The 14,148-nt window shown below is 44.1% G+C and overlaps 1 protein-coding gene across 9 annotated transcripts in view; it reads right to left on the reverse strand.

Moving 5' to 3' along the window:
* SNPH (syntaphilin) overlaps nucleotides 1-5,580 on the reverse strand; it is a 41,325-nt gene extending 35,745 nt beyond the window's left edge. For 7 of the 9 annotated variants that reach the window (XM_027623654.2, XM_027623656.2, XM_027623650.2 and 4 more), the window contains exons 1-2: nucleotides 5,460-5,580; nucleotides 5,093-5,198 (exon numbers count right to left, since the gene is read on the reverse strand). The gene's annotated coding sequence lies outside the window, so the exon portion shown is untranslated. The remainder of the gene's footprint in view (nucleotides 1-5,092; nucleotides 5,199-5,459) is intronic. The other 2 variants (XM_027623655.2, XM_027623649.2) reach the window with 1 other exon arrangement.
* Nucleotides 5,581-14,148: the final 8,568 nt, after the last annotated feature.

The raw sequence follows: 14,148 nt of genomic DNA on the forward strand, positions 1-14,148 counted from the left end.
ACTCCAGAGCCAAACACAAGAACACGTCTGTGATGAATGGAGCAAAACATGGACAGTGGAGTTTTTAATAAAGCAAAATGCATTTAATTTGGAGTACTTTTTTTTTTTTAACTGATATTTTATAGTCTTTTTGCTTTGGGAATAGAGGTGTTAAAATGCTCTTTCTCTTACTGTATGGCAGTGGTAGTAAACAGAAATCTGTTTAAGTGTCACTTGAATGTCCATCTGGCAAAATATAAAGTTGGCAAAGCTAGGACAGATTCCCAAATGTACTGATCTTTGAAATCTAAGTCTGAGAACCACTGTTCTGCTATATAGCCTTCCAGTCCCAGAATGATAGCATGCTTTTGTTATTTCTCCTGATTCAAAAAACAAAAAGAAAAAGAAAAACAACCCAATCCTAAATCACCTCTATCCGCACCTCATCATGCCTTTGAAGAGGTGGCTTTTGGACTGAGCGTTCTCCAAGCGCCCTCCCTCCAGCAAGCCTGCAGAGTATTTGCTCATGCTTCTTGTTATATTTATCTCATTCCTCCTCGGGTTACAGTTATCTGTATCCTACCCACTCTTGCACCCCCTGAAGAGCTTATAGAACAGAAGAAAGAATTGGCCAGTCAGCACTTGAAGGGCCCTCAGAGACCCCCCCCCCCCCCCCCCCCCCGCCTCTGCCTCTCAGTTTGTAGGTGTGGAAAAGCCAAGGGCCTGGCCTCAGGCCACCCAGGGAGTTGAGGGCAGAGCAGAGCTGAGATGAGGACCTGAGTCTCCTGATGCCTTGGTGCTGGCTCTTTCCACTTCCCAGGCTGCTCCCCAGACACTCCCTTCTGGTTGGCTTTGCACCTCGATTCAGAGGACAGTGAACATGTAACTAATGCTGCATGAATATCTGTCCATTAGGAGGGGCACAGCAGCCTGGGGAACACAGGTCTCCTCTTCCCTAAGGGCCCTCTGCTCTAGCTACATATCACCGGCATTAAGCCTTCACTCAGCGTGAGCTGCCCATCAAATGAAGAAATGGCCCTCCAGCCCCTGGTGACCTGGATGCAGAAAGACCCCATATGGCTCAGGAATACAATCCCAATTAGGCCAGAGTTATGATCCCAGCCTTGCTGAGTAATCTTGGGTAAATGCCTTCACCTCTCCAGGTGTCAGGTGCTCGACAGGTGGCATGCTGAGAATAGAGATGAAGAATTCCCCAAGCCTACTGGCTTAGTTATCCAGCACTAGACAGGCTTTCCAAGAGGAATTTCAGAGTCTTGCCTCTAGAAGCCTCTAAAGACAGGAAAGATTCTCGTCCGCCTGGGACAGATGGATTATTCCACTAGAGCTGTGCCAGAGTGAGCGTGAATGGTCCCTCAGAGTCTGTGGCCACTTTTTGTGTTCCTGGGGTCAAAAGCCAACAGATCTTTAGAACGGTTTGGAAATGTCCTAAGCTGGGCGGATGATGAGGGTGATGGTGATTCATAAACTCAATTCAGAGAACAAGGACATGACAATGGCATCATCTCTCTAGAGCCTTCCTGACCCCTTGGAGTAGGAAAGATCATCTCCCCTCTCTGACCCACCATTACACACTGTTACCAGTATGCATCACAGCTCCTAGACGGTTTATCATACCTGCATGTTTAGATGTTTGTCTCCTGCTTAGGTATCAGTTTCTTGAAACTAGGGATCACCTCTTACTTTATCCTGTATCCCATGCACTTAGCCCAGGGCCTGGCTAAGAAGTAATAAGTAAATGCTGATCAATGTTTAGCTAGACAAGGAATCCCTCCCCCGCTCCCCGTTCTGGGACAAGGTGGCAGTTAGGTCATTTAGAGCCAGTAGATGCATCTATTCCATCTGTAGGATGGAAACACCAACTTTCGGTGGGAGACTGGCTTACCCAAAATTACTCAGTTAACGCGAGGGCCCAGACTAGAAGCAACCCTGTTGACTCCCAGTACAGTGTGCCCCCAGCTAAACCTTCTCAGCTAGCCACACATTCGCTGTATAACTCTGGGCAAGGCTCTATGTCTCTCCACCCTGGCTTTCTCTCTTGTGAAATGGGTAAAAGTCATAATGGGATTGTCTCAGGAATAAATAAAACAGAGCCCAACACATAAGGAGCACTTAAACAGTGTGTCTGTTGTGACTATCGTTCAGGTCCAGCAGTGAAAAGGGCACCCACCACCCATCAGCAAAGCAGGGCTCATGGTGACAGGAGGGCTTCCCAGCCCTGACGTACACGCTCTTCAACCCAGCAAGTCCCCTGCAGTCATCACTTTGGGGAAGCCCCTGATCTCTGGTCACGAACCCTTATCTGCTTTCCCTTCTCCAAACCCCGAGGCAGGTGCACAAGGGCACACACAATTCCCAGCCATGACAGCAAGGTACCTACAGGGTGGGGGAGCGAAACCTTCAGAAGGGCATGCTCTTCCGGGTCAGACAGACCTGGTGTCAGGTAACATGCTGCCCTTCCTAGCCATGCAACTGCAGCCAAGTCACTCTCTCTCAACCTCGGGCTCCCCATCTTTCAAATAGATATAATTTGTGATGAGGATCACCTGAGGTAGGTAACGGCCTGGTATTCCACAGATGATACTAAGAGTAATAATACTTGTCCCATTTTCATTTAACAAAATGCACATGACAAAATGTCAGAACCAAAAGGAGCCTTAGGGATCAAGTAGTCCAGTCCTGTCATCTGATAGCTGGGGACCCGGAGGTCCTGATTGGCCCAAGGTCACACAATGGGGCAGGGGTGGAGTGAGACCTGGGGCCTGGGTCTCTGGATTTTCTACTGCGTGTCCACTTTGGCCCACTTGATTCTCCTCACCTGCCCCCCCACCCCCCATACCTCCAAGCACAGTGACGGGCTGGAATCACGTTCTTCCCAACCCTCTTCCCTTCATGCTCCTCTTAAACCAGGTGGCACCATCGGTTTGCCAACATCACCCTCTGCCAGGCACACTGAGCCCCTTCCAGCCTGCCTCGAGGAGAAGGTGAACCACCTGCTGGCTACTGGCATTAGCACTAATGATACTATTAGTAATAGTGATTAATGGCAACCAGCAACCTGCACAGTGCCCTGTGCTTAGCAGCGCTTTTCCGACAACCGTCAACACATTCCCGCAGTTTCTCCCTAACCTAGTAGGCTTAGGGACATAACTTCCTCAAACTTACTCAATACTTACTGAGCACCATTTTGTGCCTAGCCATGGGCTAGAGGTTGGAGACACAGAGAGGAAAAAGATGGGGCCTCTGTTGGGAGGAGCTCACAATCTAATGGGGATTTAGGGCAGGTGGGGACATAACTTCATTTGGCCCAAATGATGCAGCAGCAAAATGCCCTGCCCCAGCCTACGGGGAGCCTTGTCTATCATGCTGTCAAGAGGCAGAGTGTTTCTGTGGAATAAATTGGAGAAAGAAAGGGTGAGTGCTAGGCTGAAAGGACAGCAGGAGGGAAGATAAAGAATAGGAAATACACCAAACACTCGACTGCCTGTCTCAGGGAGATTCTAGTGGGAGACCGCAGGGCGGGCAAGGGAGGAGCAGCGGGCCCCATATGGGATCGGGAGGCCCTGGCCCCGACCCCTGCCAGCACACAAGATTCTGATGCTTCTCTTCCCTTAGGGACTTTGCCCTCGGATGCCAAGATTTTCCAAACCCAGTGCTGGGCTGTATATGCCTCCTTGGGTCTATCGTTAGCTAGAATGATGTCATGGTCCTTGCAGTGGAAGTGTTTGTACCTCCTGGTTGCTTCCTAGGCCCTCAGCCCAACACACTCCAGCATTCATTATGCCCTGGCAGGGAAGCCATCCGCAGGGACGTGGAAGAGACGGGTGGGGTGGGGGGAGGGGGAGAAGAGGCTAAAAGCAGTCACCCCTCTTCTCTTCCCCCAGTCTATCTCTCAAGTCCTTCCACCCTGAACACCTACTATGTGCCGGGCACAGGCACGGTTTTAGGTACTTCCCTATATGTCTCATTTAATCATCACTCAACCCTCTGAGGCATGCCTGTCTCTTCCCAGATTTACAGATGAGGAAATTGAAGCCTGGGGATGGAAAGTAACCCCACAAAGGTCACCCCACTATAGGACTGTCTGATGCCTCCTGTTCCATGAGGCTCACAAGGTCATGTTTCACTAGAGAAGTCCAGAGTTGAAAGAGACCAACTGAGGAAACCCCAATTATTTCATAAACCCAAGCTTAAATTCTGGGTTGCTTTAGAGGGGCCCCATTGACATGTAAGAGCTACTTGAGTGGCATATCACAACTATACAGACCATCGAATCCAACTCCTGCATTTAACAGATGAATAGACAGACACCCACGCCTAAAGGATTTTAAGATGGCTACTGGTGGCCTACTAGCAGGTTAAGGGAATCGAAGCCCAATCTCTGGCACTTCCCCTACACCAGTTGCTTGCAGAGACCACCTTTTCCTGATAAGCTCCTCTAGCCCATCCCACACCTCCAGATGGGCAGAGAGGGCAGAGGAAACAGGAAGCCGTGTGACCAGGCCTCTCCTCAGTCTGCAGGGTTGAGGAAGGGAATATGGGGCTTCCCAGGCTAGTAGGTGTTCTGCTGAGGAGCGGAGGGAGAAACCATCCTATCCCGAGGGAGCTCCAGGGAGACTGAGGCTCAGATCTCCCCTGTAGCGGTCATGGGCACGTTTTCCAGTGCCCTGAGGCTTCGCCAGGGGGAATGTGGTAAAGAAGCAGTCACTGGCACTTGACCTTGGGCTGGGTGTGGGGGGGGTCCACCCCTAGGTACCCTTGCTCCTCCTCAAAAAAGGAAAGGGGCTTAAATATTTGCTAAATGCCCGAAGAGGAAGACATTTAGGAACGGGGTGGTCCCTAAACCTCTCCTAATCGCCCACCTTGGGCATCTTCCCTGCAGCAATCAGCATCCTGTAATTAGTGATTTTCAGGGTTTGGGGGCGGGATGGTGGGGGGGAATGAAGGGAGGGTAAGAATGAGTCACAGTTAACCCCTCCTCGGCCGGCGCCCTCTGAGGGATTCTACTGCAGCGGGCGGTCGCCAGCGGCCCCCGCCCGCCCGCCCGCCGGGTGCAGCTCAGGGCCCCCTCCGGGCTTGGCCGCGGCCTCCTCACCTGAGTCCACTGGCGCTCCGCAGCCCGCCGGCTCGCACCGTTCCGGCCCCGCTTGGCGCAGCGCCTCTGCAGTCGCGGCTGCAGCTGTCTGGCCCTGATCAGCAACCTGCGGCGGTGGGGGAAAACACACAGACAGGGGCGGGTGAACGCGGGCGGGGACACCGGGCAGCCGAGCCCCCCGCAGCTGACAGCTGGGCCCCTGAAGCCAGAAAGCCTGGGGGGCAGGCTGCCTGCCGGGCGCTCCGTCCTGTCTGCTCCCCGGCGCGGCCCGCGCCTCCCCTCCCCCCACCCGCACGCGGCACTGGGCGCTTTGGTGGATGCAGCTGGGCGGGGGGCCCCCCGAGGTCCCCAGGGTCCCTGTCATCACCTGCAGAGGCTTCCATGGCTTCGGCTGCCCTGCCCAGGCCGCCGACCTGCTCTCCGGAGCCCCTGCTGGAGGCGGCTCGCCAGGGCTGGGGCTGCCGGGAGGGAGGGAAGGGGAGGGTGAGGTGGATGGAAGGGACCAGCCAGTGGGCGGCTCTCTGGCAGCTGCGTAAGCGGCCCGTCTTCACTTTCCTTCTTAAAGAGATAGTTGGCATCTTGCTCCACAGGACGCGGGAGCCGGGGCCCGAGCACGCATGGGGTGGGGTCCTCTGGCACCTACATGCCACCCTGTGCTTAGAGCTGGGCCGTGAGGCACGGAGGAAAGTGCATTGTCCACTGACGGTCTGTGGGATCCCGGGCAAGTCCCTTCACCTCCCTGGGCCTCAGCTTTCTCATCTGTAACATGGGTTGATGACACCAATCTCACTTCCTGGCACACTGCAGGCTTATGTTAAATAGTAATGTCATCTGAATTCCGTGAGGAACACTTTTCACTTCTGAGTACCAGGGTTACTTATTTAATGTGAACAGCATTTGGACTACTAAGAAAAATGATGGCAAGAATCTTAAATATCTGAAAACGAAAATGTTTGTCTTTGAAGTATTAAGATGGTGAATCTTTGAAAACATGGAGAGATAATCACAACCTAAACTAAATGTTCGTTATACACCTTTTCCCTCTGTCTTCCATCTGCTAATGCTGGGGAGATAAGGGGACCAAAGAATCCAGAGAAGTGGCTTCTCTGCCTAGCCCTTCCACTTCTAGCCATGCAACTTTAGATAAGTTAACTAGCTCTCTGGACCTGTTTATCTGCTCCATGTGTGAGAAGCGGGGTGCAGCAGGAAGGGGCTCTTCTGAAGCAGCCTCTCTGGCCAGTCATTCCTTGCCTCAAAACCATCCCTCACTTTTCCAGATCTCTGCTCAAATGTCACTGACTCAGGGAGGCCCTCCTTGGCCACCGTACATAACATAGTAATTTCCTCCTCCCCTACCCCTTTTGCCCTAGTTTTGCTGTATTTCCAGCTGACATGCTGTATAGATATACTATTTGTCGGTCATTGTCACCCCTACTAGAATGTACACTCTTTGAGGGAAGGAACTTGGTACTTTCCCCTGCTATATTCCCAGTGCCTAGAATAGTGCCTGACACTTATCAGGTGCTCAGTAAATATTGACTAAGTGAATGAGAGAGCAAGCATACACTGTATGCTTCCAGTCTTCCATACAAACATTAGGCCAGATGCCATCCTTGTCTCCTAAGACTCTCATGTCAAGTCTCTGCCTACTCTTGGCAAGGCTGAACTTGGTACCCTCTACCCTCCACCAAAGCTGAGAGAGAATTTGTAAAGTGATTTTACCCATTTTATATCATGATTCTGCAGTACAGGCCTGGTGAGAAATAGTACTTATAAAGTACAGGGGAAAAAAAACCAGTTACTTTAAATTTACTGTTACTTTTCAAAGTTAAGTCTTTTTCTGTGGCTGGAATTTGTGATAAATCCACCACTCTGTAATGATGCCTATAATTTTGAAACTTATGCCTATAAATTTTTTTGGTGTTGCTTATATTTTTCCTTCTATTCTATTAAATTAAATTTTCCTATCAGATGGCCATCATTACATTATGCTTTGTGGAGAAACATGGCAGGCAATTGTAGCAGGAATAGGAAACTGCTGAAAAAGCCATGTGAAATAAGGTCTGCTGTCTAAAAAAAAAAACCCAAAACTAATGCTGTATTAGCAAGTTAATCAATAATATGTTCTATCTGCCCTAAAGCCCACTTAAATTATGTAAGTGACTTCTTTGCACCTGAAGCAAAACCAAAGGAAGCCATACAATTTGTTTTCTTATCAGGAGATAATTTCTAAGATCCTCATTAAAATAAATTTTGTCTGTCCCCATGGGTTTTTTTGGGGGGTTTTTTTTTTTTTTTTTGCTTGGTACTTAGAAGACTACATTTCCCAGAAATCTCCACAAGGAACTTCCCCCAATCAAGAGAGCACCTCCACCCGCATTACTTCCATCTGGGATGGTGTTAGCTAGTAAAGAATTCTCTCCTCAGCATCATAAGGCATGTGAAGAGAGCCAGTGTTTAGTTATAATGTAAATTACAACAAATGAGGATTTTAAGCATAAATCAAATTATTCTAAAGAAATTAGTAGTTTTGGAGTACCTGGGTGGCTCAGTCAGTTAAGTGGCTGCCTTTGGCTCAGTTCATGATCTCAGGGTTGCAGGATTGAGCCCCCCCACTTCTGCGGGTAGTCTGCTTCTCCTTCTGTCCCTCCCCCCCACTCGTGTGGGCGTGCTCAAGCTCTCTCTCTCAAATAAATAAATAAAATCTTTTAAAAAGTTAGTTTTGTATACTAATTGGGAGATACTTTTTTTTTTTTTTTTAACAGAGAGACACAGCAAAAGAGGGAACACAAGCAGGGTGAGTGGGAGAGGAAGAAACAGGCTTTCCGCCGAGCAGGGAGCCCGATGCGGGGCTCCATCCCAGGACCCTGGGATCATGACCCGAGCTGAAGGCAGACGCTCAACGACTGAGCCACCCAGGCGCCCCTAATTGGGAGATACTTAAATTTGCTTAGTTTCAAAAGCAATTTTGGTTCCAGTTCTGGGTAAACACTCCTCCCACTGAATGCAGCAATAAAACCTGAACAAGTAGCAGCTAGTGAGGAGTCTGAAGAGAAAATACTAGCAGGCAAATTGGGGAAGAAGGCCAGAATTTTCTGGCCTAGTGAACTAGCAAATTTACCATTTTGGTTTCCTCTGGTATCCCTTGGCCTAGTCTCAAGGCAGCCCAAACCTGGAATTGGGGAATCAACATAGAGAGAGCTCCCAAAGCAGTTCTCTAGTTCTGACCTGCAGTTCAGGAAAGGAGACCCCCTTATGTTCAGTGTGAGTGGGGGAAAATAATTTTTCTTTTTTAATCTTTTCTCCATTGTCTCATGACCCAGCCCCCAGGCAATCCTGCAGTGGTGGCTAGGACAACAGGGAGGATGTCCTGCAGGGACATGTCTCAAACTCGGAGGAAGGAGAGACTTCTCCAATCAGAGTAACTGTGGTCCTGAGAGATGGTGAGCCTCTGATGTTTTTTGTCTCCTTCGTTCTCCCATCATTTGGCTCCAGATGCAGGTGCAATTGTGGGAAGAAGCCAACAAAAGAGAAGAGTAAATAAATCTCCACACTCCAGCTTTCTGGTGAACCCCAAAGAGAGAAACCGAATCATAATAATAGAAAAATAATAATTTTCAGTTACTACTGAAAACAAGGAAAAAAATCTTGAAAGCAATCAGAGAAAAATGATGTATTAATTATATAGGAAGAGTGATTTGAGTAACTGTGGATTTCTCAACCAAAACCATAGATGACAAGAAAATATGGAACAAAATTTTTAAATTGCTGAAAAAAAAGATCAGTCAACCAGGATTCCATATCCAGCAAAATTATACTTCAGGAATAAAGGTGATATGAAGACATTCTCAGATAAAGGAAAACTAAAAGAATTCATTGTCAGCAGAAAATTCTTCAGACAGAAGAGAAATATTAGAAGGAAACATGGAATATAAGGGATGAAAGGACAATAAAAATGGTAAATATCTAGGTAAATTTAATAGACTATTTTTCTCTTCTTGAATTCTTTGAAGTAAGTCTGACAGTTGAAAGCAGAAATCATAACAGTCTGATGTTGTTTCAATATAGGTAGGTAAATTACAATATAAAGGAGGGAGTGTAAAGGAAACTTCTATGATGTAAGGTTTCTACACTCCACTTTAAGTGGTAAAATACTGATTCTAAGTAGGGTGCGAAAAGTTAAGCATATATACTGTAATTCTTAGAGATCCTTAAAAATATAGTAAAAAAACCCAGGTAAATTAAAATGGAATTCTAAAAATATGTTAAAATATTCCAAAATAAGGCAAGAAAGGGGGAACAGAGAGACAAACAATAGGGGGAACAAATAGTAAACAAATAATAAAATGGTAGATCGATGTCCAAACATATGAATATTTATATTAAAAATAAATGGTTTAGATACATCAATTAAAGAGATAATCAGAATGGATAAAAAATGACTTAAACAGATGTTGTCTATAAAAAAACTCACTTTAAATATAATGATATAGGCAGTTTAAAAGTAAGACATAGAAAAATACATACCATGCAATCACAAATCAAGAGAAAGCTGGAATGGCTTAAGATGGGAAAAAGTAGACTTCAGAGCAAAGAAAATTACCAGGGATAAAGAGAATTATTATACAAAAATAAAAGTGTCACTTACCAGGAAGACATAATTGTAAATGTGTATGCACCTAATAAAAGAGCTTCTATATACATTAGGCAAAAGCCATCAGAACTGAAAGGAGAAATAGAGAGTCACAATTACAGCTGCAGAGATGAACACTCTTTTTCTCAATAATTGGTAGAATGAGTAGAGAGAAAATAAGTAAGGATAAGGAGAAGTGAAGAGCACTTGTCAATCAACTAGGTCCAATTGACATTGATAGAACACTTCACCTAACAACTGCAGAATATATGCTTTTCAAGAGCCATGGAACATCTGCCAAGACAAACCCTATACTGGGTCATAAAACAAACCTTAACAAATTTAAAAGAATCAAACTCATTTAAAGTATGTTCCCTGATCATCATGATTTAGACTAGAAATGAATTACAGAAAGATAACAGGAAAATCTCCCTTGGAAATTAAATAATATCCTTCTAAATAATCTACAGGTCAAAAAGGAAGTCTCAAAAGAAATTAGAAAAAAGGGGTGCCTGGGTTGGCTCAGTTGGTTAAGCACCTGCCTTTGGCTCAGGTTGTGATTCCTGGGGCCCTGGGATCAAGCCCCGCATCAGGCTCCCTGCTCAGCGGGGAGTCTGCTTCTCCCTCTCTCTCTGCCTCTCCCCCCACTCAGGCTCTTTTTGTCTCTAATAAATAAATAAAATCTTAAAAAAAAAAGAAATTAGAAAATATTTTGAACTGAACAAAAGTGAAAATACAACATATCAAAATTTGTGCAATGCAGCTAAAGCAGTACTTGAAGGGAAATACATAACATTAAGAGTTTAAATTAGAAAAGAAGAAAGGTTTCGGGGCACCTGGGTGGCTCAGACGGTTAAGCATCTGCCTTCGGCTCAGGTCATGATCCCAGGGTCCTGGGATCGAGCCCCACATTGGGCTCCCAGTCTGCTTCTCCCTCTGCCTCTCCCCCTGCTTGTGCTCTGTCAAATAAATAAATAAAATCTTAAAAAAAAAAAAAGAAGGCCTCAAATCAATTAAACTTCCATTTTAGCAAAATAAACTCCAAGCAAGCCAAAGGAAAGAAATAATAAATATCAAAGCAAAAATTAATGCAAGTGAAAAAAGAAAAAGGAGAAAATCCATGAAACCAAAAGCTGGTTCTTTGAAAAGACCAATAAAATTAATAAATCTCTAGTATGACTGAAAAGAGAAAGAGAGAAGACACAGATTAACAGTAACTGGAATGAAAGAGGGGTTATTACTATTGACCTTGCAGACCTTAAAAGGATAATAAGGGAATATTCCAAACGACTCTACACACAGTCAGCAATTTAGATGAAATGGAACAATTCCCTCGAAAACTGGAAACTACCAAAAGTCACTCAAAATGAAAAAGATACCTGAATAGCCCTACAACTATTTTAAAAATGGAATTCATAGTTTTAAAACCTTCCTAAATATAAATCCTCAGATCCAGATTGTTTCATGTGTAAATTCTACCAAACATTTAAATAAGAAATAACAGTAATTCTACATAGTCTCTTCCAGAAAAATAAGAGGAGGAAACACATTCCAAGTTATTTTATGAAGTCAGTATTATCTTGATACCAAAACCAGAAGAAAATAATATAGGAAAAGACAAATACCCTCATGAACTAATATCCCTCATGAACACACATGCAAAAATCCTAAACAAAAACAAAACACCAAATCCATATGAAAACAGGTTCAACATCATTAGTTATTAGGAAAATGCAAATCAAAACTATGAGGTATTTCACATTCACTAAGATAGCTATAATTTTAAAAAGGAACAATAACAAGCACTGACAAGGATGTAAAAAAATTAGAACTCTCAGGGTGTCTGGGTGGCTCAGTTGGTTAAGCGACTGCCTTCGGCTCAGGTCATGATCCTGGGGTCCTGAGATTGAGCCCGTCTGGCTCCCTGCTCAGCAGAGAGCCTGCTTCTCCCTTTCCCTCTGCCTGCCACTCTGCCTACTTGTGCTCTCTCTCTGTCAAATAAATAAATAAAATCTTTAAAAAAAAAAAGAAATTGGAACTCTCATACATTGCTGATAGAAATGTAAAATGGCACACCTACTTTGGAAGACATCTTGACAGTTCCTCAAAAAGTTAAACGTGGAGTTATCATAGGACCCAGCAATTCCACTCCTAGGTATATATCCAAGAAAGGTGAAAACATGCATACACAAAAACTTAAATACTAATGTTCACAGCAGCATTATTCATAATAATCAAAAAGTTGGAGCAACTACATGTCTACCAACTGATGAATGGATAAACAAAGTGTATATCCATATAATGGGATATTAATTTGGCCATTAAACAGAATGAAGTACAGATACATTGTACAATGTGGGTAAACCTTGAAAATGTTACGCTAAGTGAAGAAAGTCAGACACAAGACATATACTGTATGAGAGTCAAAAGGTGCATTAGTGGTTGCCTGGAGCTGTGGGGAAAATGGAGTTGGGAGTGACTGTAATAAGTATGGGGTTTCTTTTTGAGTGATAAAAATATTCTAAAATTAGATAATGGGACTAGTTGCATAATACTGTGAATATACTAAAAACATGAAGTGAACACTTTAAAAGGGATGAATTCTATGGTATGTAAATTATGCCTCAATAAACCTGTTAAAATAAATTAGCAAATTGAATCTGGAGATCAAATAGAGTTTATCCTGGAAATGTATCATAGCCAAGTAGAGTTTATCCTGGAAAGGCAAAACTGATTAAAAAATTCAAAAATCAATTGGTGAAATCCACCATATTAACAGGGTAAAGAAAAACCTCATGAAACAATCAATTCAGAAAGTGTTTAACAAAATTAACACCCATTCACACACACACACAAAACCAACTCTCAGCAAACTAAGAATAAAAGGAATATCCTCAACCTGACAAAAATTATTCCTCCCCCCCAAACAAGTTATAGCTAATATCATACAGAATAGTGAAGGTGAATGCTTTCCTTCTCACACTGGGAACAGACTGACAAGGAAGAAATGAAACTGTCCTTTCTTGTAGACAACGTGATTGTCTATGTAGAAAATCCCAAGGACTCTACAAAAAAAACAAACTCCTGGAACTAATTTTTAAGTTTAGCAAGGTCACAGAATACAAAATTCATCCACAAAAGTCAATTGCATGAATGACAAAATTATAGAGATGGAGAACAGATTAGTGGTTGTCAGGAAGTAGGGAGGAGGGTACAGAGGGAGGTAGCTGTGGATTCAAAAGGGTACGACAAGTGATCCTTGTGATGGAGCTCTTGTTTCTTGACTGTGGTGGTCACATGAAGCTACATATGTAATAAAATTGCACAGAACTAAATACACACAAATGAGTGCATGTAGAACTGGTGAAATATAAATAAGGTGAATAGACTGTATCAATGTCAATTTCCTGTGCTATTGTACTATAATTATGTAAAACATTACCATCGGGGGAACTGGGGGAAGGGTATACAGGATCTTTCTGTGTTATTTTTTGCAATGGCATGGAGTCCTACAATTATTTCAAAATAAAAAGTAACAAAAGGTCAGTTGTAACTCTCATACTGTTAGTGTGAGTGCAAAAGGTACATCCACTCTGGGAAATGATCTGATAATTTCTTATCAAGTTAAACATGCACTTACCATATGAGCTAGCAATCCCACTGCTAGATATTTACCCTAGAGAAATAAACTGTTATTCACACAAAAACTGCACATGAGTGTATGCAGCAGCTCCATTTATAACTGTCCAAAACTGGAAACAACTTCAATGTCCTCCAGGGGGTAAATGGATAAATAAACTGTGGTATATCCAGACTACAGAATACTATTCAGCAATTAATAGTATCAAACCACTGATAAGTGCAACCACTTGGACAAATCTCAAAGGCATACTGAGTGAAAGAAGCCATATTATTTGATTCCGTGTATATGACATTCTTAAAAAAAGAAAAGTATAGTCATGTAAAAGAGTGGTTGCTAGGAGGTAGGGTGGGGAAGGCAGTGATTACAAAGTGATAACACAGGGGAGTTTTTTGGGTGATGTTACTGTTGGTATCCCAAATGTAGTGGTGGTCAAAGGAATCTAGATGTGTGTTAAAATTCACAGAACTGTGTGCCAAAATGAAAAAGTCAATTTTTCTGTATGTTAATTTAAAAAAAAAAAGACTTTTTTGGAGACTCTAAATCATGTATCTTTCAAAAAATAAAAGACATTTTTAAAAAGACAATTTTGACATTTCGATCTTATATAATTAATAAATTCAAAGAGGCCGGGTGCCTGGGTGGCTCAGATGGTTAAGCGTCTGCCTTCGGCTCAGGTCATGATCCCAGGGTCCTGGGATCGAGTCCCACCATCGGGCTCCCTGCTCCTTGGGAGCCCGCTTCTCCCTCTGCTTCTCTCTCTCTCTCTGTCTCTCATGAATA

Source organism: Zalophus californianus, chromosome 8 (assembly GCF_009762305.2).
Source record: "Zalophus californianus isolate mZalCal1 chromosome 8, mZalCal1.pri.v2, whole genome shotgun sequence".
Taxonomy (NCBI): domain Eukaryota; kingdom Metazoa; phylum Chordata; class Mammalia; order Carnivora; family Otariidae; genus Zalophus; species Zalophus californianus.